Source organism: Otolemur garnettii, unplaced genomic scaffold (assembly GCF_000181295.1).
Source record: "Otolemur garnettii isolate 467f Iridium unplaced genomic scaffold, OtoGar3 scaffold00040, whole genome shotgun sequence".
In the NCBI taxonomy this organism is placed as follows: Eukaryota; Metazoa; Chordata; class Mammalia; order Primates; family Galagidae; genus Otolemur; species Otolemur garnettii.
Window position 1 is genome coordinate 8,101,516 of NW_003852435.1, and position 16,062 is coordinate 8,117,577.

A 16,062-nucleotide genomic window follows, 5' to 3' on the forward strand; every position below is an offset into this window, starting at 1 on the left:
CCCATCACATCTTGACCCTAAGCCCTGGAGGTAGCTTCAAATCTGTATTTTTTTTCTTCCTGTTTTTTTTTCTATAATGATCATTTAGAATGAAAAAAAATTATCTTGTAGTTTGGAGTATGCTTATTTTTAACTTGCTAAACACCTAATTGTGCAAAAGCAGACACTAGGAAGTATAAACATAAATCTAGAGGAAACCTGACATCATCATGCTTCTGGTGATCTTGAGAGTTTACAGGGGGCTCAGATCTACAGGCCTTGAAATGACTAATTTTCTTTAAGGTATTGATACCAGACGGGTCTTTTTTCAATTTAATAGAGTATTTTACAAACCCTAAACTTAACTGGTAGGTCACCACTAACAAGTTCTTCAGTCAGATTTCATCAGTTTAGAAGGTGATTTTTTTGTTGATATTCTTCCTTATGTTTGAATGGAATGCTTCTAGAAAGAAAGGCAGAAAGACAGACAGAAAGAAGACAATGTAAGGAGGGAAGGGAGGAAAAGGGAAAAGGAAAAGAAGTTTCTATTAGAGGTTTTATTACATGGATAAGGAAGACAGAATCAAAGCGTGACTGATTTATTAACTTTGGGTGTTAATGGCTGCTAATGATCATCGCTGATGAATCCACTGCATAACTCAGGCTGATTAACTGGAATATTTGATTTCCTTATGATGTCTCATGTATCATGAATGCTTTGCTCATTCTTTTTTATTCTTTTTTTCTTTATTTTTCTCTGACTGTATCTTCTGAATTAATCTGAAACTATTAATTCAAGTGAAATGGGCTGATGAGGTATACTATGGTTTCCTTTTACACAGGTAGATATGGCCAAAGTCTGGTCTTATTGACAATGTAAATAAGAGTTGGTTGTGACAAGAAAATCAGCATATGTAAAAATCATTTTACCTTAGAGCTTTGATAAACATCACTGATCTGTAGGGTGTTAATTTTCTTCAACAAGAATTATTTTATTTTTGTTTGTTTGCTTATTTATTTATTTATTGCCAATTACTGTGCTTACAGTAAGATGTTGCATTGACTTTTAATGCAATTGCTTAGAATATTTCTTTCCTACAAAATTCTCCTACAAGTTAGCTTTAAGAAGGTTACCATCATCATCATCATCATCATCACCACCATAGTCCACCAGAGAAGACGTAGACATGGCTTTGGCCCTTAGAGAGGTGGTTATAACTCTTTGTGCAATGACATTAAAAAACAGCAGAAAGAGAGTCAGTGCAATTATCTTGTGGGCATAAGTGAAGACAGGCTGCCACTAAATGTGTGTAATGTCAGACCAACCAAGCTATAAATCAGCAGAGCATGACAGAACAATTCCCATTATCAAGAACCTCATGGGACATCATAGTTTTATTGTAGTAGAATTTTGCTGTTTTCAGAACCTTGCTAAAATGATCTAGTTTTCAGGACTACGGATGACATATGGAGCATCCAGTTTCTCTGGAGGTCATGAGAAAGCAGAAAAGACCTGCCTTCTTAGAAGTAATGAAAAACTACAGCAAGGTTGTTGGATATAAGAACAGCGTATCAAAATCAATTGCTTTTCTATATCCTGGCAATAGACCATTAGAAAATGAAATAGAAATAAAGGATTCTATTTAAAATTGCAACAAAAGCTGTATAGTATCTAGGAATAAACCTAACAAAGAATTCAAGTGCTTCAAGGAAAATTGTTTAATGAAAAGGCAAACTATAAATTAATATCATGACACATTTATATTTAGAATCACCTACAGAATATATTACAGGTGGTCCCCGAGTTACAAACATCTGACTTATGTACACCTTGCACTGATGAACAAAGGCTATTACAGATGATAGGTGCCTGTTCCAATTTACATGAAAATTTAACTTAAGAACAAATCTATAGAAACTATCTCATTCATAACCTAGGGACTGCCTATATTTATATATAAGTATAAAAACGGACTAAAAGAAGGGTGACCAGACTCATAATGTCTAGGAAAATGGGGTTGAAACTGGTATTGGAGGGATGGTCAAGAAGATTTTAGTTTTATTTTTATATTGACAAAAAGATTTTTATGTGTGATCTTCGATTTTTTTAAAGAGAATTCACTCACATGTTATTTGTGCATTGAAAAAATTTATACATGGAGAACAGAATAGAATAGTAGAAGCCAATAGATAGAAATACCAATTCTGAATGCTGAGAATATGGGTTGATCTTATTTTCTTCTTCTTTTTTTAAAAAATATTTTCCACATCTTATTCCCATTGTATCAGAAAAAAAGATAACTTGCTATAATTTTAGCCAGAGAATATTAAAATGAAATCAGAAGCCTAGGGAGAGGAGAAATGAGCCAGGTACATTGTGACATGGCAAAAAGAATACATCTATACACACACACACACACACACACACACACAGAGCAGAATTTTGACACATCAATCCAGGGTTCAAAATCAATATCCTCTCTGTGGAAATTCAGGCAAATTCTCCACTGTAGTTAATGATAAGTAGTATACCTTCCTTTTCTACTGTTCCCCGTTTTCAGTAACTGCTAGACCAAAAAAAGACATCCCTTCTAAAATATCTCCTTGTAATCCTCTAAACATACCTGACATTAAGTTTGTACTTTTATAGTTGTTTTTTTAGGTTAAGTAATTATGGCTAAAAAATTGGTTCCATTGATTCATGAGTACCTAATATTTGCCTGGGCTGCTTTTACCAGTAGAATTCCATTTCTTTGTACCTTTTGGAAAACAGCATTATTATCCAGAGAACATTGAGACCGTGAACCACCCTGCATGGGAAAGGCAAAAACAGAAGGATGGAGGGGGGGAAATGAGCCCTGTAATTCTCTTGAGAAATGGCAATAGAAAGACGTTAACTGTGACTGGGCAACCTTGTAAAGTACAATATGTTAACAGTTGTTAGCAGTAACACTCTTTTTATTGGACAGCTTTATGTGGGCACCTAGGTGATTGGAATCAGGGGGAGGCAGGCATGCAGCCCACATGCACAGGGTTGCAAGGCCTTTTATCTCGTTACTAAAAATATTAATGGGACTGTGTGTGGCTCCGCGGTGAGAGTGGGTTTCGTTTTCTTCCTGCAGTGTGTTTTCTGGGTTTGTCCTCTCACCTTCTTTCCCTTCTTCTCAGCTCCCCTCTCTCTGGTGCTCCAATGTGTACCTCTTTGGCTGGTCCCAGAGCCCTGAAGAGACTCAGTGCAAACATTTTACAAGCTCAATTCCCAACTAGATTTAACCGTTCAACCCAGAATGAAGACTGCACTTATTTAAATAAAGATATCAGAGTGTTCAGCCACCTTACAATGAACCCAAAGCTTCAGATATCCCATTTTAGATTATTTGAGTGAGGAAGAAACAACGGCCATGACAAGTGTCATAGTGATTCCTGCATGCCATGTCTTCTCTTGTCTGGGTGCATTTTGCATATGAGATATCTTTTCTCTTGTCTGGGTGCATTTTGCATATGAGATATCTTTTCTCTTGTCTGGGTGCATTTTGCATATGAGATATCTTTTCTATAAAAAATCAATAATCAATTTACCCTTTACCTGTGCTGCACAGATAATAAAGCAGGAGAATTTCACCATCCTTCCTAAGAGTTTTTCTTTTCCCCCCACTACAAAGTTTTTCTCTGAAGCTTTTCTTGTAGTCCTATAGCAAGAAGTGAGATTCTAATATGTTGTTAGTTCCCAGGACTCTTATTTGAATGAGTGGAACAAGTTCAAGGTAGAAACATTATAGCAGCTAGCTGGAGCTAGGGGCCAGGGCCTGGAGTGGCCCCTGTGGAGAGGAGAGGGTTGCTGGTACTGAGGTGAACATTCAGAACAAGCAGTGAGAAATCCGCAAACCCAGAGGGCTTCCTATCTATCAGGATTTACGAGCCTCACATTTATGGACTTGGTGCTTGCACTTCAGAGAAAATAGAGGCTATTTCATAGAAGAACATTGCTCTCAAAATTTCATGCAGTGTATACTTTTCATAATAGCAATGAAAAAATGAAAAGTAGAAGTTGTTTATAGAGAATAAAATCACTGTAGGAAGAAAAAAGAAGTTTAACTAAAAATTCAACAATGAATACAATAATAATCAGGAGGTATTTCATAGAATTCCCCCCTCCCCCACATGATCCACTGCTGCTTTGGTCTTAGTTGCTCAGAGTTTGAGAACTGGTTACCGTTCCTTGCTGTGTTGAGTAGCATCTCCTTTGTTCAGCATCCTTGGGTCATGACGTTGTTTTGTATGTATGAATTTATTATTGGAAATTGAAGACTGACCTTTGAAGGATTAAAACTCCTAAAGAGGGTTTAGGTAAAAATCTTTTCATTTTGTAATCCTTTAAAACTGAGTGCATTAGATACCATTTAGCATTTTCTTGACAACCAAGATTCATCTTGAGAACTTCATTCATTATATTATGCTGAAAGGCAAAGATCTTTTCTCCAGGCATGTTTGGAGTGGTTTGCGTCCATAATAAGTGATGCTGTGTTGTTCTGTTTGATGTCTGTTGTCTGCTTTTGCCCCTGTAGTTCTCTCTTTTGTTAAATTGAAATGTTACATTTACTGTGACAATGTGCTCTCCCTTCTGGTTTATTATATAATTTCACATGGAATGGGAATCTAGATAACCAAGCTTATTAGCAGTAGAAACTGAGAATAAAAGTAAATGGGTTCAGAGGAACTGTCTAATGGGTAAAGTTCATTAACTTTCATGGTTATGTATGGTGTGGAACATGTCTCCCACCTTACAGGAATAACAACCAAGCCTCTGGAGAGATGGTCTACATTTTTTACCTTAGTCATTTCCTCAGACTGTTTTCTTTTGTTTTGTTATTTTTTCTTTTTTAGCTTTAAGTGCACCTTTATTAGAGGGATATTGCTTTTCGCCCATGAACAATCAATAGCCCAAGACTCCAGAGTGCTTCTGTAAACCACCCAGTTGGAAGGTTGTGACCTTCTTTTCTTTTGATCAGATATAAAGGAGTCTAATATTTCCATAGCCTCCAAATTACAGGAGCCATAATTTATGCTCTGTATGTGTGCTTGTGGGCAAGGTGTGGGTAAATTATCCTCTTTTTACAAATATTTATCATAAATAGCAAAAGAAATTTTATTTTTCCAAATGTTGAGTTTTATCTGGGGTTCAATCCATCAAACTGCTGATTATGCTCCACGTTTCTGAGCTGGCTAGAGGGGATTCATCCTCATACTGTTTAACCCACTGATTTTTCTTCCCTGCAGAGACTGAGACTCCTCTTGTTTTGATTATCCATTAATACTTTCTCCTTTCATTGTTCATTCCCCGTTCTCTTTTTTTTTTTTTTCCGCCCAGTTCTCTTTGGTAGCTTTTCTTTCTTGTCCCTCTTTTATGGCATTTTGTTTTCAATCTTCATTCTTCCACCTTCCTATGGTGCCTGGATATAATATTGGAAAGGAAAATATTTGGGGAAGCAGTAAAGACCAGAAGAGGGAGCCAAGACTTGCCAGCCTGGGGGATGGAGCAAGCTGCGGCTTTGCATGGCATGGCCTGATAAATAACAGGATGGTAAGAAGAAAATTAGGGGCAGAAGCCAGAGCCAGATTCAGATCCAAGATTTAGGCACAAGATGTAACAGAAGTGAGGGAAGGTGCTCAGCAGCCCCACTAGTCCTGTGTGGATCTTTGGAAACCACTTAAGTCTTGGAGGTGACTACAAACCGATTTGTGTTCAAGCCCAGAGTGCAGTGACTAGCACACAGTTCTGCTAGCTGCCTAGCACTCTCAGTGATTTTTGAGATGAAATCAGTATAGCTGTGTGTATGTCTACCTAGAAAGCAGAGGTTGAGGAAGAGGCAAGCAAAAGTTATATGCTGCGTAACGTTTTGGTGAATGACAGGCTGCACCTATGACTGTGGTCCCATGAAATCATAACGGAGCAAAAAGTTCCTATTGCCCTGTGATGTCACAGCCATTGTAACGTCATAGCACAATGTAAACTCCTGTGTTTGTGACGATACTGGTGTAAACAAACCTCCCGTTCCACCAGTCAACTAAAAACCTAGCACGAACAATTGTGTACAGTTCATAATACTTGAAAATGATAATAAAAGATGATGTTGATGCACTTACTGTGCTATACTTTTAATTACTATTTTAGAACATACTTATTTTACTTATAAAAAAAGTTACCTGTAAAACAGCCTCAGGCAGGCCCTGCAGAAGGTATTCCAGAAGAAGGCATTGGCATCACAGGAGCCAGCTTCCTGCTTGTTACTACTCCTGAAGCCCTCCAGGGGGACAAGATGCGGAGATGGAAGACACACAGTGATATTGATGATCCTGAGCATGTGTTTGTGTCATAGTTTTTAACAAAATAATTAAAAAATATAAAGAATTCTAAAGATAGGAAAAAACTTTTAGAGTAAGGATATGAAGAAGGACATATTTTTGTTCAGCTACACATGCTTGTGATAGAAGCTAAGTGTTACTACAAAATAGTCAAGAGTTAAAAACTTAAAAACTTTATAAAGAAAAAAGTATAGTAAGCGAAGGTTAATTTATTATTGAAGAAAGAAAAATATTTTGGGGATAAATTTACTGTAGCCCATGTATACAGTGTTGATACAAGTTTACAGTAGTGTACAGTAATGACCTAGGCCTTCACATCCACTCACCATTCCCCCACTGACTCCCCAGAGACTCACCCAATCCTGCTAGCTCTCTTTATGGTAAGTGTCTTATAGCAGTACCATTACTTATCTTTTATTTTGTAGTATTACTGTAAATTTCACATCAATACCGAATATCATGTTACAGTTGCCTATAGTATTCAGTACAGTAACATGCTGTGCAGGTTTGTAGCCCGGGAGCAATGGCTACACCACGTAGTCTAGGTGCACACATGTAGTAGGCTAAGTCGTCTAGGTTTGTGTAAGTACACTCTATGATATTTAACAAGGACAAAATTGCTTAACAATGCATTTCTTAGAAAGTATCCCTACCATTGAGTGACAATAATTTTGTATTCAATATTTCTTTTGAAAAGGGCTATGAAACATACAATGTTAACTGCTACCTCGACACTGAGGACTCCCAGAGAACTATCTACAGGGTGTCCATAAAGTTCATGTGCAAGTTGAAGTATAATATAACCGATTTGGGAATGTTAGGAAACCTAAATCACAGTATGTCGGCAACTGACCTCTTTCCCCTTCCCAATTTATTTGGTAGCATCATAATTCAGACAGCCACACAAAACAAAAAGCTAGGAGTTAGTCTAGACTGCTTTTCTTTCTATTCTTATATCCAAGTGGTCACTCAGCTCAACAACTTTGACTCATAAATGCTTTTTATTCCCTTTCTCTTGATTCAATTGCCATTATTTCAGATCAGATTTACATGACTTATTATCTATATGATTGAATTACTCTTTGAACTGGTCTGCCTTTTATGATGGCCTATAAATGTACCATCTTGCCCAGTGTGTGGTAATGCTGATAGATTGGTAAAGAATTTGCCCACAATCCTAGAATTAAAACAACTGTGGAATAAAATGAAAACATAATTAACCCTCAATTTATTAAAAAGGGTGGCTAATGCTCCTATCAATGGTCAAGGGTTAAGATTTATTATGTGATATACATGTGTTTGGTGGGTCAGTAAGATTAATTGGTAGTGTAAATATGTAAGCTGAAATGAAGGCTAATATACATTTTAGAATTTGCACAAAAATAATAAATGAAATCAAAACTATTGAAAAACTAATTGATATTAGGATTAATGTAGCTCCTCCAATCAGGTGAATTAATAGATGATCTGCTGTCAATGTTTCTTACAGTAAGTTAGTTGCATTAAATATTGATCAAATAAAAGCCTGATACTTTCAATAATTACTAATAGAGGGAATAGTGGAATTAATGGTAAAGAGTATGCAATTAAGGCTTTAGTTTTGTAGCAGAAACCATTAATTACTATTCATTTTTTTTTTGAGACAGAGCCTCAAGCTGTCCCCCTGGGTGGAGTCCTGTGGCATCACAGCTTACAGCAACCTCCAACTCCTGGGCTCAAGCGAGTCTCCTGCTTCCACCTCCCAAGTAACTGGGACCACAGGTGCCCGCCATAACACCTGGTTATTTTTTTTGGTTGCAGGCATGATTGTTGTTTGGCGGGCCCAGGCTGGATTCGAACCCGCCACCTTAGGTGTATGTGGCTGGCGCCTTAACCACTTGAGCCACAGGCGCAGAGCCTAATTACTATTCTTGCCTATAATGGAACTCTTTTTTAAAAAAAAATATAATAGAACTCATATTTCTGATGTTACTGAAAGTTCATTCCATTTACCTCAACCCATGATCTAGATTCTATATTGATTTTCCATTAAGATTTATTGAGTTCCTGCTATAGATCAAGCACAATGCTGAGTGTGATATGATGATGGATAAGAAGACAAAGTCCCTGTACTTATACCTGACACCTCTAGCCTTTTAACAGGCAATAATAGTATGCTCCTGCCTAGTGTAGTGCAACTGTTCTTCATATGTATGAAATCCTTTCCAGAAAAGAAATGACCTAAAATCCCATCAGTTAGTGTAGTACCTCTAAGTGATGTTTCTAGCTTCGTTGTATTTTATCTTGATGTACTGTTTCTTCAGGAATAAATTGTAAGCTAATCATCAATAATATGCTTTATATAAACTATTAGGGAGAGAAGGAATAGAAAAAGTATTTAATAATACAAATACAAGTATTTTATATTTTAACAGTAAAGAAGAAAAATAATATATAAGCTCTTATTGTCTTTCTTTTGGAACTGGTCATAAGGCTGTAATATAATATTTATGTCTTCTTTAATATCTATTGCTTGTTTCCTTTTTTCCAAAGTCAGGACCTATGTTAGTTTCTTATTTTTCGTTTATAATAGGGGTTAGTTGAGATGAGCCCAAATCTCAGTACTGAAGATTTCAAGGTAGACCTGCCTGTCCTCAGTCATCATTGTCTCCCATGAACTTTTACTGTGGACAGGGCATTACCAGGAAGTAGCTGCACCTCTCCCTTTCTTGCATAGCACAAAATATTACTTGCTAAACAAGAGCAATTATTCCATGCACCAAAATAAACTTTTTCCAGTATTTTTTTCCATGACTTCTATTGCTTGAAATGACCATGTGACTATTTTAATTTTATGTTTAGTGAAATCAATAGTTTGGTCCCTCTGGGAAACATTCTTCCCTTGGATACTAGGATAGCAAAGTGAGTAAAACCCAAACTTATGCAGTGTGAAGTAATCTTTTGTTTTGTTATTACATACAATGACAAGAAGTATCATTCCCACCAGATATGTGAATTCTATCTCTAACAAAACCTCCTGTATCATATCATAATTTCTGAGTCAGAACAGGTATCACATCCATTTCATCAGTATGAGAATGCCCTGACTTTGTAAGGTATTTTCTCCAAGCTGGTGCTGTACATGAGTCTTCCAGAAGCCAGAATGTTGTTCCATGGGATCACCTGCTTTTGCATGATAAATGAAAATAAAAATAAAAATAATTATCATAGGTGACATCTCATTACCTCATGGTTTAGAGTTATAAAATATAGTTCTTGGTCAGTAGCAAAGTTGACTGGAATAATATCAGCACTGTAGTGATAATAATGACACAGCAATAAAGGAATTTAATAAGTTCATGGACTGTTTTGTTGACAGAAAGTGGTCTTTATTGCCATGCAAATTACAGTCTATCTACTCATAAGATTGAGAAAGCTTGATATAATCATCTTGCCAGAAGATGGTTGAGTAGGCGTTCTAGAAGTCTCATCACTGCTCCCTGCAGTTGGTGGGAAGGGCACTCTACAGCCGTGGGGAGCAATGATGATCTGTTTGTGTTTTTGATCCTACCTATTGCTTCCACTCATACCCCATGGCAACTTTGGTTAAATACTGGAGTGACAGCGAAAATGTGATAACTGACATCCATAGATAGTTCAACCTTTCTACATGCTTTGTAGTTGATCTGTGGTGAGTATTTACATACACAAACAACACAACGTAAGTCTCTTTACACTTTTTTGTCCAGTCTATAAAGTCCATTCACATCCCTCTTCCCCAGACCTTTTTGTCACCTATTTTCTTGTTCTTTCTCATAACACCACCTGTCAACTCCTTCTGTCAGCCAGTGTGGATCCCCACTTCAGACCATGTCTTCTGCAGGACATAGAGAACTGAAGGTGTCCCTCAAAGTTTTTCCCACTCTGAAGCTGCACGCCTCATTGTTTTTCAGAGCCACCAAGAATGTTGGATTTGAATCTGTGTTGCTTTTACCCACATTGCCATTGTTTTTGAAGTTTATCGATTTGGTAACCACTGTAATTTCTTGTTTATTTTAGAAATTTCAGCTGCTATTTTGATTAAATAGGGAGGAGTAGAAGTTTTTAATTTGTAATTTCTTATGAATTGTCATGTGCATGTACAATATTAAGCAAAGTTGTACACATTGTAGTCTACTGAACTCTGCTTCATTTAAAGAAGAATTTGGAAAAACAGTTTTTCTTTCTTAAAGATCTAAAAAAATGGGGATCCATTTTAGAATATCTCACAAAATTTCAGCAAAATAAGCACAGCAAAATGCCCTCCATTTTCTTCAAGGATAAGGCATCTGTCAAGTGAAATGTCTGAGCATACGACAGTGTCTTGCAGACAGATTTTGACCTCAGTGCATGTAGCATTGTGGTCATGGGGATGTGTTCTAGTTGGTGTGATTTTTCTTATCCGTCAACTACATGACAGCTCAAACATGAGAGTAAAACACATCAGTTAGACTCAGTTTTTGAATATATGATATTACTTTGAAGATGCTGGCCTCATAAACTAGAACATGAATTTCAGTAAGATCAAAATGGAGTCTATTAATCTGTGATCCAGATAATCTTACCCTAATGGTGTTTGTTTTATGTTTATTGAGTTGACAAAAGCACTGACCTTTTGGAGAAAAAAAAGCAATTTAATGATGTCTTCTCTTTTGACAAGGACTTTGTATGTGGCTGTCATTTATGGAATGCCTTGGTAAGCAAGACAGGTTTACACTTGGTAGAGTATACAGTTCTTTGATCCTGCAAATAGTAGTAGGTTGAAGAGATATATTTTCAATATGAAATAACATTTCAGTAATGAAATAAGCTTGCCAATTCCATTCAGCTCAGAAATATAGTAAATGAAATAAACAATATGCAGTTTGTTCTGCTGGAGATAGATGTTTCTTTAATGTAGATTAGCTCATATGCAATTGGGAAATAGGGGGTTGATGTCAGCATAACGTGGAAAGTTTATTGTGTTATGTCCCAGCATGTTAATAGTTTATAGCTATAATATGTAAACTTTTTCACAATTGAGAAGGCAGGCTTAGTCATAAGGAAGACCTCAGTGAAATCCTACAAAAGTTTTTCCTGCAAGAAAATTCCTTTCTAGTTAAGTTGCTTTTAAAAATGTGATGAATTTTACGATGAGATGTTATCTGGGGAAACTGCAAATGCAAAAGCAGCCGCTGAGAGCCCATTTCTCCCATGTTTAAAAAACTAATGGAGAAGAATATTCCTGGATCGAATGTTTAATTTTCATGTAATTGGCCTTTCTTATAAGTGAATTCTGCAAAGATCTACATCTCCGGGGTATAAGATTGTAGGTTGGGCAAGATGATTTGAAGTGCAAATGCCCACAGCAGCTAATCTGTGCTGGTGAATTTACCAGGATTGTGATTTTTTCTTTTTTGTCTTTTGGTTACAGAGTCATATAGGTTTTGACTGGTCTGCCACAATCCACTTTTCTCAGTGAGCATGTGAGATTTTTCAGGAAGTCATATGTTATAATTAATGCGTGAACTTGACTGGGCTAAGGAATGCTCAGATGGTGAGTGAATAAAACATTATTTCTAGGCGTATCTGTTAGGATGTTTTTGAAAAACATGAACATTTGAGTTGGTGAACTAAGAAAAACAGTTGGCCCTCCTCAATATGGGCAGGTATTATTCAATTTCCTGAGGGTCCAAAGAGAACTAAAAGGCACAGGAAGAGTAAATTTACTCTCTGTCTTGGAGATGAGACGTATTTTTTGTCTTTTCCTGCCTTTGAACGCTAGCACTCCTGGTTTGGGGGGCTTTGGAATGAAACTGAATTAAACCACTCGTTTTTTTGATTCTTCACCTGGAAAAAATGGCAGAAGGCAGATCATGGGACATCTTAGCTTCCATGATTGCATGAGCCAATTAATACTTACACTAAATCTGTCTCTCTTACTCTCTCTCTCTCTGTATCACCTACTGGCTCTTTTTCTTTGAAAGATTATGATTAGTGTAATATATTTGGCCATTATAGAGGACGCCTAGAGCCAGATGACCTCTGAGCAAGATGACTTGCATCTGCCGGGTGGACCCTCGGGCATTTCTTCCGCAGGTGCTCCTTGCAGAGAAAGCCGGAGCCCATGGCATCCTTAGGCACCTAGTCATTGTCTAATACTCCCCTTACCTGTCTTATACTGTCTCAATAAAAGGCTACTGAGGAGGTTGCTCAGGGCTACCCTGCAATCAAGGTTAGCCCGCCTCCTGCAAGCCTCCCACATCACACCTGGTTCCTTCCTGTGGTGATAGGGGCCCCAGGGATTGCAACAGGTCAAAAAGCAGCAATATCTATACTTGGACTAGGAGGACTGGAGTCTCTCTTAGTATAAGGGACAAAACTATATTGTGACAATTCATTGTTAGTGGTTCATCTTATAGGTTACGATGCATATTAAATGAGATTATGTATGTGAAATTTCCTTATACATTTTAAATAATTTCGGTTTTTTGTTTGGAACTATCTTAAGATTAAGACTCTATGAGTGCTTCTTTGTCATCTTTTCTTTCGATAAGCCGTTAGGAAGTGTTGCATCTGTATGAGACTCTGTGCTAAGTGTATGAGGATAAAAAGAGCAAAATACCCATGATCCTGCCTTCATGGAGCTTACAGTCCCATAGGAGAGATGGAGTTCAGTAAGAAAATCTCAAAATGGTTGCTTAATTAAAGGCTGTAAAGGAAATGATCAAGCACCTTGATCATGGGGGTGCTCTTGCTTTAACTGTGATCGAGTCTGAATGGCCATCTGCGGCCACATCGCAGCTCATCTTCTGTTTCCTTCTATCTCTTTCACAGGTGTTGTTTGCAGGACTTCTAGCATGCTAAACCTTTCAGACCCAGGCTCCTGAGAAACTCAACTTGCAACAGCCTCTGTGACCCACAAAGTAACCTGGCCAGCTGTGTAACTCTGGTCCATCTAGCCAGATGTTTGGATGGTCAGGGTAAATTCAACGAACACAGTAGATGTGAGCTTATTTCCTTTCTTCTTTTGCTGAGGAATGCATTCCCAGAAGCAACCGTGGGATGGCTAACAGGAATCAAGGCATTCCCTAAATCCATATTTGTTTTTGTTGGCAAAAGCATTTTGTGGGCAAGAAGGCACATCTGTATCCTGAACACACACACACATGCACACACAAACTCCTCCAGGAGAAACAAATAAATGCCCATTCCATAGGAAAGCTGTCCTGTGTAAGCAGTCTGTTACCAAGGGCCTGGCTGTTTTCCTTGGGGAGTAAGAGCCACATGAAGGACTCAGCATATCATGGAAAAAATATATACACATTCTAAGTAAATTATTATTGTTCAAAATATGTTCAGAATTCCTATTCCTATTTGGAATTGACTTCAGAACTGTTAGGGTAAGAATTTTTTGTTTTTCCCCCACTCCAAATGTGTTACCTATTGTAAGAATACAGTATCTACTTACGTAGACATATGTAAGTTTTATATATAGTACCTTCTAAACCTCTGATATAATGCTATTCCAGGTTTTAAATTATTTAGTAACTTAGCTTCTGTAGCTTTTGGTGATTACAAACCATTTTTGAATATTCCTTAATTCTGATTGATCTCTATGTGATCAGAATTTTATATATATATATGTGGGGGTGTGGATATTGCCCAAAAAAAAAAAAAAAAGAGAGAGAGAAAAAGGAAATATGTCAAGATCTTAGTTGAATGGTTGATTTTGTGTGAGAGATTGTAACCTATTTTTCTGAAAATTCTACTTTGTTGAAATTTCTATTATGAATATTACTTTTCTAGTAAAAAAAGAAAATTGAGTTTTAAAAAAGAAAGTTGTTCTTTTTCTTCTATATAAGGGGTTTCTTATGTTCTAAAACACTTAAGTAAGTAGATACTTTAAATACATAGTTTTTCTTTTTTTTAAATTGCCTTCACCCAAGCTCCTGGTGGCAATTTGCCATCTGTGTATACAGGTGTGGTTGAGAGCAGCTTGAGGCCAATAGTTCTTTCTATGTTGTGTAGTAGAGACATTTGGATATTTTTTATCGATTTTATTGTGTTGCTATGGGCAATAAATTGTCATGACTCTGGCAATAGTACAGCCATCGTGGGAGGACAGCTAGTGATAGAAAGCAGGTCAGAGGCCAAGTGGTGTGACCACAGCAACCCCCTCCCACACCCCTGGAATGTTTCAGGGCCAGTGTTCCTGGGAAACATCAGAACAAACACCCTCCTACCGTGGTCCTGGCTGACATTAGTGCTAAGACCCTGGTGCAAGATTAGCACTTCTGTGGAAGGGTGTCATTCTCAGATTTGTCCCTGACACAGCGTTATTCACCCCACAGAAAAAAGATGACTTCCCTCACCTCTCATAACCCCACCTGCATTCCAACCATACTAATAGTCTCTTGAAACTGTGTGAGAGCGAGCTGCCTCCTGCTCAGACTCAGATTCTGCTCTCTCTCTCTCCTTTTTCGCTAATAACACCTTTCTAATTCCCAGACTGGCCTCTTCGCCTTTTTATATACCCTTCCCCCCTGCTCTGTACCTGGTCCCCTCCATTGCTCGTTATTTCTATCAGTTACTAGAAAGAGAAACACTTTCATTGTATCTGTTAATTACCTAGGCAATTATTGAAGAATATATTCATTCTTTCTTCATTCTTTCCATGAAAAATATATAATTTTTATCTTGCCTTAGCACAGGACAATTACCTTGTTACTTTGTTATCATAATTACTGGAATTAATATTCATTTCCTTTATAATTTAATAGATCATGAAAATGGACTGTGTGCTGGATCTACTATTGTAGTTTCCTTCAGGGTGTGTAATTTCCATGTGACATCTCTCTTTTCCCCTACGATGACTTTGTATCAATCTGTCATCAATGAGTGTTCACTAGGAGGCATTGCTAGGGAAGTGAAAGGTTGAACTTTTCATGAATTTCAGTTTTATGTGACTAAAAGATAAGTTAAACTGATTTGCTGCAGTCTTAAGCTTGGGGCAAGGTAGAGGAATCTATTGCTCATATCCTAAGGCTGAATGGGCCAAGGCTCCCTATCACTGGATTGTGAATAGTTCCATGGATTAATCAAAGCTGAAGATCTCTTTGCTTGATCTTTTAGAGTGGTTTTCATGACACAGGTTACTCAGTAAGCACATCCTATTATTACTTTTTTCTTCTTTTAATCTAGTAGTCTAACAGTCACTGACTTTATGTAAGTTAGGAGATATTCTGGAGGTTCGTTCCAGTCTTCAAATGCCATGATTTAGGAAATTTTTTTCTGGCACCACAGCCTTGCTATGGAATTAGGAATTACCTATAGTTACAAAGGAGAATGTTCTTTTTGATCTATTCTATTCACTCTTGGGTACTTGATCTCTTTGAGTGTTCTGTGTGGAATGTGTCTACCCCATTATATTTCTTTAAAGACTCAATTGGCTAACCCCCTACTGTTCCAATTGTATTTTCTATTTGAAGGTACTGAAGCTTCTGGAACTTGGTCAGCTTTTGTAACTAAAAAATAAATGGCTCATGCAGCCTAAGATTTTCCTCATAAGAAGTGGAATTTCATCAACTCCTTTTTGTTCCATTAAGTTCTGCTGGCACAAAGACACTTGAATCCCATCAGTCAGCTTAAACTACCACTTTTGTATTTGCCTTGAGTGATGGGGTTAACTAACAAATTGTTTTGCTTCTAGAAAGCAAGGGA